Genomic DNA, 19,752 nt, shown 5'->3' with positions numbered 1-19,752 from the left:
CATGAAAAAGGCTTCCAATTGGAACCAGATTCCTTGGGGGAAGGATTTGGTTTCTGTTCCTTTTTCTGTCGAAAGGAACGAAAACGATTAGAAGCTTTAGATTTACCTTTAGCTCTTTTATCCTGAGGTAAAAACACCCCCCCCAGTGACAGTTGAAATAATGGAATCCAACTGAGAACCAAATAAATTGTTACATTGGAAAGAAAGAGATAGTAATCTAGACTTAGATACCATGTCAGCATTCCAATATTTGAGCCACAAATCTCTTCTAGCTAAAATAGCTAAAGACATAGATTTAACATCAATTTTGATGATATCAAAAATAGCATCACAGAAAAAATGATTAGCATGTTGAAGCAAGCGAACAATGCTAGAAAAATCAGAATCTATTTCCTGTTGCGCTAAGCTTTCCAACCAAAAGGTTGATGCAGCTGCAACATCAGCTATAGAAATTGCAGGCCTGAGAAGATAGCCAGAAAATAAATAAGTTTCCTATCTAAAGGATCCTTAAAAAAAGTACTATCTTCCATAGGGATAGTAGTACGTTTGGCAAGAGACGAAATAGCCCCATCAACTTTGGGGATTTTTTCCCAAAACTCCAATCTGGCTACTGGCAAAGAATACAACTTTTTAAACCTAGAAGAAGGAATAAAATAAGTACCAGGCGTAATTCATTCCTTTGAAATCATATCAGAAATAGCATCAGGAACTAGAAAAACCTCTGGAGTAACAACAGGAGGTTTATAAACAGAATTTAAACGTTTACTAGTTTTAATATCAAGAGTACTAGTTTCCTCAATATCTTAAGTAATTAACACTTCTTTCAACTTGGAACAAATATATTCCATCTTAAAGAGATAAGTAGATTTGTCAGTGTCAATATCTGAGGTAGGATCTTCTAAATCAGACAGATCCTCATCAAAGGAGGATAATTCAATATGTTTTTGGTCATTTGAAAATTCATCATCTTTATGAGAAGTTTTAAAAGACCTTTTACGTTTATTAGAAGGCGGAATGGCAGACAAAGCCTTCTAAATAGCATCAGCAATAAAATCTTTTATATTCACAGGGATATCATGTACATTAGATGCTGAAGGAACAACAGGCATTATACTAGTACTGATGGATACATTCTCTGCATGTAAAAGCTTATCATGACAACTGTTACATACTACCGCTGGAAATATATAATCTCCGCTAATTTACAACAGATACACTTATCTTTGGTAGAACTGTTATCAGGCAGCAGGAATCCAACAGTGGTTTCTGAGACAGGATCATATTGAGACATCTTGCAAATGTAAGAGAAAAAACATAATTTATGCTTACCTGATAAATTTATTTCTCTTGTAAGATGTATCGAGTCCACAGATTCATCCATACTTGTGGGATATTCTCCTTCCCTACAGGAAGTGGCAAAGAGAGCACCCACAGCAGAGCTGTCTATATAGCTCCTCCCTTAGCTCCACCCCCCAGTCATTCGACCAAAGGCTAGGAAGAAAAAGGAGAAACTATAGGGTGCAGTGGTGACTGAAGTTTTTTACATAAAAATATACTGCCTGTCTTAAATAAACAGGGCGGGCCATGGACTCGATACATCACAAGAGAAATAAATTTATCAGGTAAGCATAAATTATGTTTTCTCTTGTAAGATGTATCGAGTCCACGGATTCATCCATACTTGTGGGATACCAATACCAAAGCTTTAGGACACAGATGAAGAGAGGGACAAGACAGGTACATTAAACGGAAGGCACCACTGCTTGTAGAACCTTTCTCCCAAATAGCCTCCGAAGAAGCAAAAGTATTGAATTTGGAAAATTTGGAAAAAGTATGAAGCGAAGACCAAGTCGCCACCTTACAAATCTATTCAACAGAAGCCTCATTTTTAAAAGCCCATGTGGAAGCCACTGCTCTAGTAGAATGAGCAGTAATTTTTTCAGGAGGCTGCTGGCCAGCAGTCTCATAAGCCAAACATATGATGCTTTTCAGCCAAAAGGAAAGAGAGGTAGCCGTAGCCTTTTCACCTCTCCGTTTACCAGAATAAACAACAAACAATGAAGATGTTTGATGGAAATCTTTAGTTGCTTGTAAGTAGAACTTTAAAGCACGAACCCCATCAAGATTGTGCAACAGACGTTCCTTCTTTGATGAAGGATTAGGACACAGTGAAGGAACAACAATCTCCTGATTGATATTCCTATTAGAAAAAACCTTAGGAAGAAACCCAGGTTTGGTACGCAAAACCACCTTATCTGCATGGAAAACAAGGTAAGGTGAGTCACACTGTAAAGCAGATAGCTCAGAAACTCTTCGAGCTGAAGAGTTAGCTACTAAAAACAAAACTTCCAAGATAGAAGCTTAATATCTATGGAATGCATAAGTTTAAACTGAACCCCTTGAAGAACTTTAAGAACTAAGTTTAGGCTCCATGGTGGAGCAACAGGTTTAAATACAGGCTTGATCCTGACCAAGGCCTGACTAAATGCTTGAACGTCTGGGACATCTGCCAGACGTTTGTGTAAAAGAATAGACAAAGCAGATATTTGTCCTTTTAAGGAACTAGCTGATAATCCCTTCTCCAATCCTTCTTGGAGAAAGGACAATATTCTAGGAATCCTAGAATTCACACCAATAAAAATATTTGCGCCAAATCTTATGATAAATCTTCCTGGTGACAGGCTTTCTAGCTTGAATCAGGGTATCAATGACCGACTCAGATAAACCACGCTTTGATAGAATCAGGCGTTCAATCTCCAAGCAGTCGGATGACATGTCCACTAGGTCTGCATACCAAGTCCTGCGTGGCCACGCAGGTGCTATCAGAATCACCGAAGCTCTCTCCTGCTTGATTCTGGCAACCAGACGTGGGAGGAGAGGAAACGGTGGAAATACATAGGCCAGATTGAAGGACCAGGGCACTGCTAGAGCATCTATCAGTACCGCCTGGGGATCCCGGGACCTGGACCCGTAACGAGGAAGTTTGGCATTCTGATGGGACGCCATCAGATCCAATTCAAGTGTGCCCCATAGCTGAGTCAGCTGGGCAAATACCTCCGGATGGAGTTCCCACTCCCCCGGATGAAAAGTCTGACGACTTAGGAAATCCGCCTCCCAGTTCTCTACCCCTGGGATATGGATTGCTGAGAGATGGCAAGAGTGATCCTCCGCCCATCGGATTATTTTGGTTACCTCCATCATTGCTAGAGAACTCCGTGTTCCTCCTTGATGATTGATATAGGCTACAGTCTTGATGTTGTCCGACTGAAATCTGATGAATTCGGCCGCAGCTAGCTGAGGCCATGCCTGGAGCGCATTGAATATCGCTCTCAGTTCTAGAATGTTTATCGGGAGTAGAGTTTCCTCCCGAGACCATAAGCCCTGTGCTTTCAGAGAGTCCCAGACTGCACCCCAGCCTAGCAGGCTGGCACCTGTCGTTACTATGAGCCACTCCGGCCTGCGAAAACACATTCCCTGAGACAGGTGGTCCTGAGACAACTACCAGAGAAGAGAATCTCTGTTCTCCTGGTCCAGATGCAGTCATATATTGACCCTCCTGGATCAACGGTAGAATAGTCTGAATAGTCTCCATTTTGAATGATGGTACTCTGAGGAATTTGTTTAGAATTTTGAGATCCAAGATGGGTCTGAAAGTTCCCTCTTTTTTGGGAACCACAAACAGGTTTGAGTAAAACCCTAGCCCTTGTTTCGCTTTTGGAACTGGGCGGATTACTCCCATGGTATGTAGGTCTTCTACACAGCGTAAGAACGCCTCTCTCTTTGTCTGGTTTGCAGACAATTGAGAAATGTGAAATCTCCCACTTGGGGGAGAGTCCGAAGATATCCCTGGGACACAATTTCTAATGCCCAGGAATCGTGAACATCTCTTGCCCAAGCCTGAGCGAAGAGAGACAGTTTGCCCCCTACTAGATCCGGTCCCGGATCGGGGGCTACCCCTTCATGCTGTCTTAGAGGCAGCTGCAGGCTTCTTGGCCTGTTTACCCTTGTTCCAAGCCTGGTTAGGTCTCCAGACTGACTTGGATTGGGCAAAATTCCCCTCTTGCTTTGCAGCAGGGGAAGCTGAAGCGGGACCACCCTTGAAGTTCTGAAAGGAACGAAAATTATTTTGTTTGGTCCTCATTTTATTTGTTCTATCCTGAGGGAGGGCATGGCCTTTCCCTCCAGTGATGTCTGAAATAATCTTTTTCAGTTGAGGCCCGAATAGGGTCTTTCCTTTGAAAGGGATGTTCAAAAGTTTAGATTTTGATGACACATCAGCAGACCAGGACTTAAGCCATAATGCCCTGCGTGCTAAAATGGCAAAACCTTTGCCGCTAATTTAGATAGTTGGAAAGCGGCATCTGTAATGAAAGAATTAGCCAAGTTAAGGGCCTTAATTCTGTCCATAATATCCTCTAATGGAGTCTCCATCTGAAGAGCCTCTTCTAGAGCCTCGAACCAGAAAGCAGCTGCAGTAGTTACAGGAACAATGCACGCAATAGGTTGGAGAAGAAAACCTTGATGAACAAAAATTTTCTTCAGGAGACCCTCCAATTTTTTATCCATAGGATCTTTGAAAGCACAACTGTCTTCGATAGGTATAGTTGTATGCTTAGCCAGAGTAGAAATAGCTCCCTCCACCTTAGGAACTGTCTGCCACGAGTCCCGCATGGTGTCAGATATGGGAAACATTTTCTTAAAAACAGGAGGGGGAGCGAACGGAATATCTGGTCTATCCCACTCCTTAGTAACAATATTCACAATCCTCTTAGGGACTGGAAAAACATCAGTGTAAACAGGAACCTCTAAGTATTTGTCCATTTTACACAATTTCTCTGGGACCACTATAGGGTCACAATCATCTAGAGTCGCTAATACCTCCCTGAGCAATAAGCGGAGGTGTTCAAGCTTAAATTTAAAGGCCGTCATATCAGAATCTGTCTGAGGGAGCGTCTTTCCTGAATCAGAAATTTCTCCCTCAGATAACAAATCCCTTAACCCTACTTCAGAACATTGTGAGGGTATATTGGATACGGCTACTAAAGCGTCAGACGGCTCAGCATTTGTTCTTAACCCAGAGCTGTCATGCTTTCCTTGTAAACCAGGCAGTTTGGATAAAACCTCTGTGAGGGTTGTATTAATAACTGTGGCCATGTCTTCTAAAGTAAATGAATTTGACGCACTAGAGGTACTAGGCGTCACTTGTGTGGGCGTTACTGGTTGGGACACTTGGGGAGAGCTAGATGTTAAACCCTCATTTCCTTCTGTCTGAGAATCATCTATTGCAATATTTTTAAGTGCTAAAATAGGCTCTTTATAATTTATAGACATATCAGTGCAAGTGGGACACATTCTAAGAGGGGGTTCCACAATGGCTTCTAAACACATTGAACAAGGATTTTCCTTGGTGTCAGACATGTTAAACAGGCTAGTAATGTAGCAAGCAAGCTTGGAAAACACTTTAATCAAAGCAAATAACACTTAGAAAAAAGCGGTACTGTGCCTTTAAGAGAAAAAAAGCTGCACAAACTCTGCAAAACAGAGTAAAAAAGCAGTAAACTCAACAAAATTTTTACAGTAGCATCATAAAGCCTTAGTAACTTTGAACAGCTATGCAAATAAACAATTAACCCCTTAATGTAAAAACCGGATTGACAAAACGTCAAAAACCGGTAAAAAAATGTTCAGCACCTTGCCACAGCTCTGCTGTGGCGCCTACCTGCCCTTTAGGAATGATTTGTGGGGAAAAAAACTTCTTTACAGCCCTCAAACACAGTAGGAACCTCTGGAGAAGCAACTGGATGTCTCTAAGGAAAAGAAACTGCGCAACTGAGGCGCGAAAATAGGCCCCTCCCACCTCACTCGATGTTTTGGGGCCTAAAAGAAACACAACAGAGTGTTTCTTAAACTAGCCATGTGGGTTAATAACCCTTAAACAAGCCACAATGACCCCTTAAAGTCCCTCAAAAAACGTTATATTTGCATTTTTTTTATAAATAAACAAAACTTTTTTTCCTATCAGTGTCACCAGTAACTAATGAGCCCTTAATGCAAGCTGGGATTCCTACTAAGTGTCTGAATACAGCTTACCCTTCCCTCATGGGGATATTGCCAGCCTTTTCTAGAATTAACACAGTCTGTCTAGAAAAAATTAGCATACCTCAATGCAGTTTAGCCTGCAAACCGTTCCCCCAACTGAAGTTTTCCTGTACTCTTCAGCCCTTGTGAGAACAGCAGTGGATCTTAGTTACAAAGTGCTAAGATCATTATCCTCCTTGCAGAAATCTTCATCCCTTTTCTGCCAGAGAGTAAATAGTACACACCGGTACCATTTAAAATAACAAACTTTTGCTTGAGAAAATAAAAACTAACATTTTTGTCACCACACTCACTTTACCCTTCCTAGTACTTAGAGTAGGCAAAGAGAATGACTGGGGGTGGAGCTAAGGGAGGAGCTATATAGACAGCTCTGCTGTGGGTGCTCTCTTTGCCACTTCCTGTAGGGAAGGATAATATCCCACAAGTATGGATGAATCCGTGGACTCGATACATCTTACAAGAGAAAAACAACATATAAAGCAAAATTATCAATTTTCTTATATGGCAGTTTCAGGAATGGGAAAAAAACAGCATAGCCCTCTGAACATAGAAAAAGGCAAGAGGCATATAGGAAGTGGGGTTTAAATAATAAAATTATTTGGCGCCAAGTATGACGCGCAACGCAAAACAAAATTTTTGGCGCTAACAACATCCGGAAATGAGGCAACTCACGTCGTAGCAGACGCAACCTTGTGCAAGGAAACCTGGCATCAACTAAGACACCGGAAATGAATTTGCGTCACTGAACGTACCTTCGCGCCCAAAAAAATCTCGAGCCAAGAATAATGCAATAAATATCAGCATTTTGCGGCCTCGCAAGCCTAAATTTTGCCCGCGAAAATTAATTAAAAACAGTCAATTTTGAAGTAAAGACTATACCCCAGGTAAGAAAAATAACTTCCTAAATATGTTTTTCCCAATTTTGAAACTGATAGTCTGCAAAAGGAAATATACATAAACCTGACTCATGGCAAATATAAGTACAATACATATATTTAGAACTTTACATTAATACATAAAGTGCCAAACCATAGCTGAGAGTGTCTTTAAGAAATAAAAACATACTTACCGAAAGACACCCATCCACATATAGCAGATAGCCAAACCAGTACTGAAACAGTTATCAGTAGAGGTAATGGAATATGAGAGTATATTGTCGATCTGAAAAGGGAGGTAGGAGATGAATCTCTATGACCATCAACAGAGAACCTATGAAAATATTTCCCGTGAGGAAAACCATAGAATTCAATAGGTAATACTCCCTTCATGTCCCTCTGACATTTACTGTACTCTAAGAGGAATCGGGCTTCAAAATGCTGAGAAGCGCATATCACAGAACAAAATCAAGCACAAACTTACTTCACCACCTCCATAGGAGGCAAAGTTTGTAAAACTGAATTGTGGGTGTTGTGAGGGGTGTATTTATAGGCATTTTGAGGTTTGGGAAATGTTGCCCCTCCTGGTAGGATTGTATATCCCATACGTCATTAGCTCATGGACTCTTGCCAATTACATGAAAGAAAAATAAAATTTACTTTAAAGGAAAAAATCAATTATCATGATTTAAAAGAATGTAATTTAAAAAAAATGCAATATTTTACTGTTATTAGTATTATTAACGTTAATTTGTAGAGCGCCAACAGATTCTGCAGCGCTATAAAAATATGCGGTATACAAGTTAACATTAATAGGTATCAAATGGTTAAAGGGCATTGCCGAGACTCACACTGTTGCAGTCAGCTATTATGAAGGATGATCTGCAAACAGTTAGGCTCTCAGCCTTGCATTCTAGGGGGTTTATGGCGGATAGTAATGGAAGATAGGTAATTTTATTAGGAGAGTTTAGTGTAGGTTGTATGCATCCCTGAACATCTTTAGGGAGCGCTTGATGATTTCAAAACTATGGGAGAGTCTTGTGGAGCGAGGCAGAGAGTTCCACAAGATGGTGTCCAGTCTGGAGAAGTAATGTAAATTCTGTAATTAATTTTACTTTGTTCAATTATATATTTTTTTACGTTATAAGAAAATATGCTAATATGAGTTCATAAGTCTGCACATGTCTTTATTACTATATGTCATATTTTCAAGGTATATGTGAAGATTATTAAATGAAAATTATATATATATATATATATATATATATATATATATATATATATATATATATATATATATATAACTAATATATGGTTGTTAAGACCACAGGATTAATTATATATGAGACTAGTTGCATCAGATTTATTTACTGTAGATTGCAGTCCTCTCTGCCAGTTGGTCTTGGCTGGATAAAACAACCCCTATTCTTCTTGCTCTGGAACATTTTGACTAATTATTTCAGACAGTTACTTCAAAGTAGATATTAGCATGATGGAGCCTCAGAAGTGTATGCCCATATATGGGTTTCCTGTCCAAGATGAGTAATGAACTCACAGGCCCCTGTGGAGAATAGACGGTCTGTCTGTGGGAATGATTAAATCTACAAACATGTTCAAGGAATTGTAGTTTTTACCATCTAAGTGCTAAATTATCCCTGTTGAGATTTGATACAAATTCTCAGTTGAGAAGACATCTGAACTCAAGTTACATAGAGACATGAGAAAACTAAATCTCAGATAAAGAAATTATATATATAATCTTCATGTAGTTAAGATACTCAAATTAATATATGTATATATATTCAGACAACATATTAAATATGAATATAAAAATCTGGGAGATTATCTAGGCCTAGAAAGTTAAAAACCTGAACGTTAAGATTCCAGAATGTCTTAACCTATGTATTTTGGAAGCATAGAATGTTTTAAGGATTTAAAATTAACATTTTTAACAACATTATTTCTTTCATTTCAGGCATCTAATAAGTACATATATAATTGGTATTTTAAATAATATCCTATGTTTTATACCCTCAAAAAGAAATATACAGAGATGCAATATTAATCTGTAGTATTGGGATAGTAATCCAATGTAGATATAATTATATGATAATGACACATGTTTGCTGATCTCAAGGTATGTATGTCATATTAAGATGATAACTGAGAAAGTAATTAAATCCATGGTTAAGGTATTATAATCCTTTTAAATAGTTTCATAAAATATATGATTTTTAAACGCATTTATATATTATAAGTGGAAGATATTTACGTTTGGTCTTAATGATCAGAAAAAATGGTACTGTGTAATCCATGTGTATTTGAACATGTAACTTATTAATACAAGGAAGTTATGGTAGTTTAAATAATAACAATATAAGGAGATATTTGGAATTTGGCAAAAATGAATGGTAATACTATAGTTATGGTTGTCTGCTGCCCCCTAGGGGATTAGAAATGGTATGACAACCAAATAAATTGTCTATTAGAACACATGAAGAGCCAATCAGGGAGGCGGCTACAAGATAACCAATCAATGCTAAGCATCTGAAGGGCCAATCCCAGACAAGCATCCGAAGGGCCTATCATATAGTTTCACCAAAGATTAAGATATATAAGCTGAATGCAAGAGGAGAGAGGAGACTGGCTGACTTTGCTGAACTCTGGAGTAGCAAACTCTGTTAGTAGCAAGGCACGGCTTGACTAAAGATACATGAAAAGTGGGGTGTAACTTGAAGGTGTCGGGAAGGCATAGCGTCACAGTTGCAGGATTAGTGATAGCAACAATAGGGAATGGTCCAATATACAACTTGCTGAGTTTCATGGATGGCGTCTGCAATCTCATATTTTTTGTTGATAACCAGACCTGCTGGCCAACCTGGTATGAGGGTTGAGGTCTATGTCTGAAGTCATAGAATCTTTTATGTGAGGCTTGAGCATGCTTGATGTTATCTTCTATGACAGAAAAAGTTTGGACTATGTTGTTCATGGTGTCGTTGACCTGAGGACAAGCTGCTTCTACCCGTGGGTAGAAATCCAAACGGGGATGCAAACCATAATTTGCATAGAATGGACTGTAGTTGGTACTGGAGTTCTTTGCATTGCTGTATGCGAATTCAGCTAATGGGAGGTATATAGCCCATGAGTCCTGTTGATGTGAACAGTAACAACGGAGGTATTGTTCGATCTATTGATTGGTTCTCTCCATTTGACCATTGGTTTGAGGGTGGTAGGAGGTGCAGAGTTTCTGCTTTATGTGAAGTGATTTACAGAGTGGTCTCCAAAACTTGGAAGTGAAATGTGTTCCCCTGTCACTGAGAACTGAAGTGGGCAAACCATGCAACTTAACTATCTCTCTGATAAAGATTTCTGAAGTCTGGATAGCAGTTGGGATAGAAGTAAGAGGAATGAAATGTGCCATCTTCGTAAACATGTCAACCAACACGAAGATGACAGTAAAGGTGCTGGATTTAGGGAGGTCCACAATAAAATCCATTGACATGTCGGTCCAGGGAAGTTTCGTAACAGGGTAAGGTTGAAGAAGGCCAACTGGTTGTTGATGGGAAGGTTTGGAAATGGAGCAGACTGCGCATTGTGAAATGAAATGCTTGACTTGTGTTGTCATTGAAGGCCACCAGAAATAGCGTTGTAGAAGATCAATGGTTTTCTGAGTACCTAAGTGTCCTGCAAGAGGAATATTATGGTTAGAACTGATAAGCTCAAGTCTCAAAGTTGGTGGAATATAGAGTCGCCTGTGGCAGTAGTACAACCCATCATCCAATCTTTGGAGCAAATGTATTGGTTTCAAACTGTCTTGTTTTTGATGGTGTCTGATTCTGGAAATCGGAGTGATAAGTATGCCTAAAATGTTCTGTTTTAGAACGACTGTGGAGGGAGCGTAGACTATGGGTGGTCTTGGATCTCTTCTTGATAAGGCATCAGCCTTCCCATTCCTCTTCCCAGGACGGTAAGTAATCACATAGTCAAATCTAGAGAAGTAAAGACTCCAACGTTTTCCCTGTCTCAGAGAGCGTAAAGATATCTCTGCTGTGTTCTGTTTGAACGGGTCATCATAAATAGCAGACATTGCTATTTATCTAGAGAAGTCAAATCTAGAGAAGTAAAGACTCCAACGCAATTGACGTGCTGATAGAGTTCTATTCATTTGTAAATATTGAAGGTTCTTATGATCAGTTAAAACTATAACAGGTTGAGTTGCACCTTCTAATAGGTGTCGCCAATGCTTGAAAGAATATTTGATAGCGAATAGCTCCTTTTCACCAACTGGATAATTCCTCTCTGCCCGGGTCATTAGTCTTGAATAGTAAGCTATTGGGTGCATGAGATCCTTGAGTGATCTCTTTTGTGAGAGTATAGCTCCAATCGTGAAATCTGATGCATCTACCTCAAGAATTGTTGGTTGGAGTCAGGGAATTGTAATACCGGAGCTGTGGTAAAACTAGACTTAAGTTGGTCGAAAGCCAATTGAGAGGTTTGATTCCAAAGGAATTTTTTATTAAGTTTGGTCAAGTCAGTCAGAGGTTTGTCAGTGATTGCGAAATTATGTATAAACGTGCGATAAAAATTAGCGAAGCCCAAGAATTTTTGGACATCTTTTCTGGATTTGGGTATAGGCCATTGCGTGACAGCTAGTATTTTAGTGTCTTCCATCTTTATACCATTATGTGAGATATAATACCCCAGAAAAGATACTTCCCTGACATTAAACAAGCACTTCTCAAGTTTAGCATAAAGTATATTATTACGTAATCAGGCAAGAACTGTCCTAACATGTGCTATGTGTTGCTCCTGTGAATTGGAAAATATGAGAATGTCGTCTAAATAAACCACTATGAATACATTTAAAATGTCCCTGAAAATGTTGTTGATAAAACATTGGAATGTGGCCGGTGCATTACACAATCCATAAGGCATGACAGTATATTTAAAAAGACCATATCTTGTACAGAAGGCTGTCAGCCATTCGTCACCGGCTCTGATTCTTATGAGGTTATAGGCACCCCTAAGGTCCAATTTTGTAAAGACCTGGGCACCACGTAACCTCTCTATAAGTTCCGGAATCAAGGGCAACAGATATCTGTTTTTACGGGTCCTTTTATTTAATCCCCTATAATCTATTATGTTGCCGGAGAGAGTCATCTTTGATCTTTACAAAAAATATACCTGCCCCTGCAGGAGAGGTAGATAGTCTAATAAACCTTTTGGATAAGTTCTCCTGAATGTAACCCTTTAAATGCTCCAATTCGGGTTTAGACAAGGGATAAATATGGCCATATGGGATGGTGGCTCCCGGGAGCAGGTCTATGGGGCAATCATATGGCCTATGAGGAGGTAGACTCTCTGCTTCTTTTTTACTAAAGACATCTGTATAATCAGAGTAACAACTGGGTAACTGTGAGTTAGATAAGAGGAGTATGTTCCGTAAAGGATAACATGACGTGTTGCAAAAATGAGAATCTAAATTTAAGGACCTGTCCTGCCAAACAAAAGTGGGCTGATGTACATTAAGCCAGGAAATACCTAAAATAATGGGGAGAAGTTAGTACATCAAAACGTATTATATCTCAATGTCCTTATTTAGATACAATAAGATTTACAGATACAGGGTTGTTCTTAGCAAGTGACAAACTCTTGGTCAATGTAATTACCACAAGATCCTGTATCAACTATGGCTTCAGTGTGAAGAATGGACTGATCCCACTGTAGAGAAAAAGGTAAGGTAAAATAAGGGACTTTATCAACAGCAGAGGAGAGTGAAAGAGAAAATTGTGGAGTCCTACCAGCTTTTGCTTTCTTAAGTACTGGGCAGGTCTTATCTTCATGTTCTGCTGAGGCGCAGTACATACATAAATTTTGTAGGCGTCTCCTATTCTTCTCCTGAGTTGTGAGGGGTCCTCTGAGGAATCCAATCTCCATAGGAGTCTCAGTCTCTTTAGGAGGTGTAGAGGTTGAAGTAGATCTTTTGTATGAGAATGTAGATCCAGACCTCTCCATACGGTGTTCCCTTAGACGGTGATCAATGGTAGTTGCCAGAGTGAAGAGGTCATCTAATTTTTCCGGAATTCCAATTCTAGACAGTTCATCTTTGATGACATCAGATAAACTGAGACAAAATTGTTTTTTCAATGACACTTCATTCCATTCCGAATCCTTTATGTACAATTTGAACTGTGCAATATAATCCTCAACCGCATGTTTTCCCTGTCTCAGAGAGCGTAAAGATATCTCTGCTGTGTTCTGTTTGAACGGGTCATCATAAATAGCAGACATTGCCTTTAAGAAATTATCGAGAGAGTTCAAGATGGGATCTTGGGAATCGTAATAGGAATCAGCCCATGTGCGAGGTTCTCCCCTTAGATATGATATTATGGTTAGAACTTTTAGCCTGTCACTTGAATACGTCTTAGGTTTAAATTCAAACAGAAGTAAGCACGCATTCTTAAACTCTCTGAAAAGTGATCTGTTGCCGAGAAACTTTTCAGGTAGTGAAACTTGAGGTTCTGGCTGCGGATCAATCCTTAAGAGTTTGGTTATCAGCTTGTAACTGATTGTCTGAGTCAAAGCATCAACACGTTGAGTTAAAACAACTACCTGATTAGCCACATCAACTGGATCCATTATGATTTGGGCTGGATTATTATGACACAACCATTAACTGTAATGGTTATAGGTGTGATCCTGATTTAAGATGGGGGTTAGGTTTTTTATGACAGTGGGGGTAACTGCTACTGAAAGTGGCAAAGGTTAACCCCTCTGTCTTAATTTAGCCCGAGTTATTCAGTCAGAGTACACACCGGTGTAGCTGAAGATGTGTGAGAGCTGGCAAGGGGTTAATAAGGATTCCCCCAGAATTCAATATAATATATTGAGGTCACAGAATGAAAATTGAGAATATATAACATACAGGTTTTTGTCCAGAGAGTCTGATTTGGTAACAATAGCAACCTCAGTTACAGTGATATAATCCAACACATAAATAAGCAGTAAAGCAAGTATGGTTCAAGCGTAAAACATTAAAGTGAAGGTAAATACAAACGTTCTATTCTTAAAAATTAAATATATCAAGGCAAATAAATATAAGTTTAATTCATCAATATTTCTAAATCTTAATATTACCTGCGATATCCTATGTTATTCTCATCTACTCGACTATCCGAAAAACAGCCCGTCAATTTTTTTTTTTTTTAAAACAAAGATCACATTGTGCAGCCATCCAATTGATTCACTGGCCGTTAGGCGGCCGTCAATTTACGTCATCATGTCTGCTTTGTGATGCGCATGCGTAACAGTTTCTATATTGCAGTTCCCAAGCGCGCGCGTTCACGCTTCACGCATGCGCATTATCCCCTATTTATTGTAGGCATAGCTTAGAGCAGCAGCCGGGATTACCGCATGCGCAAGATGACAGGCTAAAAAGGATGCGCATGCGCAGTTAATCGATGCTCGATGTGCACGAGCTGAGTATACACGTATAGAGCGGGTGGGACCGCTCTATACGTCAAGGTATCCTAAACCAGGAAATTGTAAATGGGAGGAGAAACGGAAAGGAAGCGTAAGAAAAATAGAGATAAAATTACATAAATCATTAATGTTTTTTCAAAAATAAAGCTAGCGACTTGATTTAAGTTACTAAAAGTGTTGTAAATAGGATTGATGGGTACAAAAACTTTACCTTCACTTTAAGAACAGGTTATATACCAATGGTTATAAATACTGAGGCTCATGTGATATTCAAGAATGTAAACAAGTGTAGCGTTTCATTTAACATCAGGAGAATGGAGCACTGGTAGGAGGGTAGTAGCTATAGTACAAAACTAGGCAGCAGAATGTTTAGAATGAAAACAGAGGAGCACAAGAGCGGAGTTAGCAGACTAAAGCAGAAAAGGCACAACAGCTGTTTGTATACAACCTGGTTCCGTCTAAGGGCTGAGCGTGTGGCAGAGACGCTGTTTAGTTTGATCCGTTGTGAGACAGATGAGGAGAGGAATACAGAGAATGCTACAGGCGGTAGCTGATGACATCAGGAATCATGGCACTTGGGGGTGAGTACCGTACTGCTGAAATTCAGCGGAGAAAACTGACCCAGTACAATAGTAGGACAGATAAAAAGTAAGACCTTGGGAAAGGTATTCAAGGCTGAAGTAAAGGCTAAGAGTAAACTCTGTAGGTAAGCTTCAATAATCCAGCGTAAAGTGCCAGAAGGAGGAGCTTTATATAGGATACTGAAAGGCTAGTGTCATCTTAAAGGTACAGAGTGGTAGGATGTAAAAGAAGTGTGACAGGCAGACCTAACAATACCTCGCTGGAATTGAGAGAGTTAAACAGGATCTATTTATCCCTATGCAAGTGCATGACCTTGGTAAAACCAAAAATGCTAAATTGAACTTAAAACAGGAAGCTAGCTATATAAGCGAAGGCTTATTAGCGCAGATAGCTGAACCTAAAGTGATTAAATATCTTTCTCCCCAAGACCACTGTGTCCACAACCTGGATGACAGGTCTGAAAGCTATAACTTTACAGCAAAGTGCTTATTATCTATATCTATAGGTAACTAATCAGCAAAGCGCCTGTTTTCAGTTTTAAATACTCCCCATAGTCAAATATACATTGGCAATGATCTCCTACATAGATATGCCATACAAATAGATTTGATTAACACTTGCCTCTGGAGCAGGTTAAAGGGGGACCCTGAAATATTTCAGGATGAAAATGCAGCCCTGAAATCAAACCAGCAATTGCCAAATGCTGTGAATATGCAGGTGTCTAACGATGCTATAATCCCTGCTGGGGCTGATAAATTCCTCTTATCCTTACAGGTAAAGAGAGGTCAGAAATTAAAAACTTCTGAAACACTAATTTGCCTCTCCCATAGAATACAAAATCTGGGTATAACAATGACCCACACTCCTATGGTAAATATTGGAACTATTCCAATACATGTTATTGTGCATAATATGACCCCACAGGATATAACCTTATCCAAGGGAACTACCATAGGATATGCGCTGGAATCAAGTTATTACACTTTTGGATTCCAGAATAATATAATTGGGCTAATACCTGAAGGATACTTAACTGAAGAACAATTAATAGAACAAACCTTTGCGTCTATGCAAGAAGGACTATTTACAATTCAGTCTATTTATGCCTTCAGCTCAGAGGAAGGCATCTGTAAAATTGAAGAAGCCTCTCTAGTATTTTTTATCAGCCGATCAAAGCGCAAGAATACCCCAATACCCAGAGTCATGGGGGCAATGTAAATTATAATCAAGGGGACCTCACCTCTAGGTTTGAAGAAGCCTATGAAATAGAAGAAAGAGGTAACCAGAGGTGAATCATTTGAATCTGTATATAGTGTTGAAATTTGTTCCCCGAAATTACCCCTATTCAGGGCGATGTTCTTAAGATGGACATTATAGGCCACATTAAAAAGAGGTGTAATATTGCGGGTGATTTAAATGATTATATGGATTTGCGTGAAATTAAGGCTAAAAATATTGCTATTGATGATGGAAGGTGAAATGAAAAAAGTGAATTATTCCAAGAATTATTAAAAAATAATCAATGCAAAAATCTCAAAAAACGTGACAAACTAATAATAAAATCTTGGCCCCTTGTAATATGCATTGTTGACGAAATGTCGCTATACCTCATAGAGAAGGAATTGCAAATACAGGGGCTAAAAGATAGTTTTCGCTCCTCACGCAGATGCAAAGAGAATTTAAATATAGCCAAAAATAAAATTGATGAGATTGCCCAAAAAATGGCCACTTTACAAAAATATAACCAGAATTTATTTGCCCAGATAGAAGATTTGCATAAAGAACTTGCACAAAGCCAGAGAGAATTAAGTGGTTTAAAAAGGTTGTATCGTCATAATGAAAACCCCTCTATTAGCAGTGAGAATAATGCAGATAATTCTAATTCTCAGGGATGAAATGCAGAAATTTAGGGAAGAATTTAGACAAAGAACCCCTATTGGGTCAGAAGTAAATTTCTCAAATAGACATAGATCAAATTAATAGAACAAACCTTTGTGTCTATGCCAGAGGGACTATTTACAATTCAGTCTATTTATCCATTCAGCTCAGAGGAAGGCATCTGTAAAAATGAAGAAGCCTCTCTAGTATTTGATCAGTCGATCAAAGCGCAAGAATACCCCAATACCCAGAGTCATGGGGGCAATGTAAATTATAATCAAGGGGACCTCACCTCTAGGTTGGAAGAAGCCTATGAAATAGGACAGCCTGAAATTTTTCCAGGATTTCAGCAAATAGTCGAAGAGCAAATATCTTTAGCTAATGGCTGTTCCAGTGATGATGAACGCCAACAGCTATGAGAACTCCTGATGGAGTACAAGGATATTTTTGCTAGGGATTCTTATGGCTGTGGGACTACAGACTTGCACATTGCAATAATCCAAATAAATCCCAATGCACCACCTGTCTTTGTTAAACAATACAGACTTCCTTTAGCATCATATGATTCTCTCACAGAAATCATAAGGAACCTGGAAGAGGTATTATCAGACAGATGCAGAGCTCTTATAACAATCCTATTCTAGGTGTTCTTAAGCCAAATGGACAATGGCGTTTGTGTGCTGACTTAAGACAGCTAAACAAAAGAGTGTACATGTCTGGCTGGCCTGTGCCACATATTGACCAGTGCCTAGCACAGATGCAGGGATCCAAAATATCCACTGCCATCGATTGTGCACAGGGATATTGGACCATAAAGGAATATGAGGAGGACTAGTATAAGCTCAAATTCATATTCCAAAAGGTCCAGTATGCATTCCAGAGTCCATTTAGATGCATAAATTCTGGACATGAATTTGCTGTATTCATGCATTAGGCTATGCCTGATGCACTGGAAAGGGGGACCTTATCTTATGTTGATGATGTTTTAATCAAAAGCACAGATTTTGAAAAACACATCACAGAGCTTAAACACGTCCTTAGCCAACTTAAAAGGGCAGGTGTCAAATTATTCCTACAAAAAGCTCAATGGTGCCGCACTCGTGTAAACTTCTTGGGACATGAAGTTACTTCTGAAGGGCTAAATCCTCAGAAGAAAAAGGTGGAAGCTATAGTAAATTCTAAAAACCCAACTAACTTAAAGGAATTGAGATCATTCCTGGGTATGACAAATTATTCTCGCAAATTCATTGATAATTATGCAGAATTAGCTAAACCACTACTACTTCTTCTAAAGAAGGATGTGAAATGGCACTGGAGTGAGAATCAAGAGACAGCCATCATAGAGCTGAAGAGAAAACTCACTCAAGCACCTTGCTTAGCGTACCCTGAAGGGGGTAAACCTTTCTACTTAGAGATAGGTTACACGGATATAAGCATGAGTGCTGTTTTAATACTAAAAGCATGATTATTTAGGCAAAGTCATTGCTTATGCGAGCAAAACTCTATCCCCAGTAAAAATAAAATTTAGTGAATGCGAAAAAGCCCTCTTATACACTGTATGGGCTCTACAAAATTTCCGCAGCTATATACAGGACGAGAAAATTATTGTAGAAACGGCCCACCAGGCCTTGCCTTATTTGCAAAGTGAGAGACTAAGAGATGGGAATTTGTCTAATAGCCGCATAACAGCGTGGACTCTTTCCTTACAAGGCTGGCCTTTAGAAATTCGCTACAAGCAGAATAAAAAGAATCCAGTCGCACAGGGGCTCGCTGATCTCCATGACTGTACTGCTAAGGATCCTGGGGAAGAATTATCAGAAGATGATTTCCTGGAGGAACAATTGCTTTCCCCGTATAATATATACAATGAGGACCATTGTCAAACATTACCTTGGGTATATGTTGATGGTTGTTCTTACCATGCCACTATTGAAAATGAGCGCAGACTAGTCGCTGGCATTGGTATAACTTTGGCAAGTGGATTTCCAAATATATTGTTACGGTTACCCTTAGTCTCGCTGAGAGATGGACCGCTTAGTAGCCTGGATCCCTATTGCTAAAGAGGGGAGAAGCTGCTTTCCATAGTATCCTATATGAGTCTCGCAAATATAGAATAATCTCCCTTAGCTGCAGTATAGCTAGGATACCCTTCTGCCCACAAAAACGAGTCAACGCTGCGATTGAGGGTCAAACAAGAACTCAGGACTGGGATGCCCAGCCTGCTTTTTATTAAGGTTACATGCACACAGGGCACTCCCAGGGGGAGAGTGGGGGAAGCACAAAATCCCCCATCACACATTTAGATAGAGAGCACTGTCCTTTGACAGGCCACAATAGGATTACAGTACTTAAGATAACAAGTTTACAAGTTCATCTTATCAATTAGCAGTCTGGCTCCAGAGGTGATTAGACAATGGGATTTGTTATCACTAAACTTAGAGCTGAGGACAGCAAATGTGTATTTAGGCAATATTTTCTAAAAGCTGAAAAAAAAGAGTTAACTCTTTATGAAATGATACTTGTTACGGTTTTCTTGGAGCCCTTCTTAGGCGCTGGCTTGCTGGTTCAGGCATTGCTGCTGGGAAATAAGCTCTTCACAACAAAATAACTAATGCTTCTGTAACAGTGCTCCCTTTCTGTGGAACACTCTGGCAGACACGGTCTGGCCCCTTTTCGGGGCAGACTAAGGCTGTCCAGACCGCTGGTTATGCGGGGCTGAGGTCGGTTTGTCTGGACAACCCGTCGGCGTTGCCATTCTGTTTCCCAGGTCTGTAAGTAATGGTGAAATTGAAGGGTTGCAACGATAAGCTCCAACGTAATAGCCTGCCATTATCTC

Source organism: Bombina bombina, chromosome 1, assembly GCF_027579735.1.
Source record: "Bombina bombina isolate aBomBom1 chromosome 1, aBomBom1.pri, whole genome shotgun sequence".
Lineage (NCBI taxonomy): Eukaryota > Metazoa > Chordata > Amphibia > Anura > Bombinatoridae > Bombina > Bombina bombina.
Note: the sequence above shows the minus strand (reverse complement) of the source record.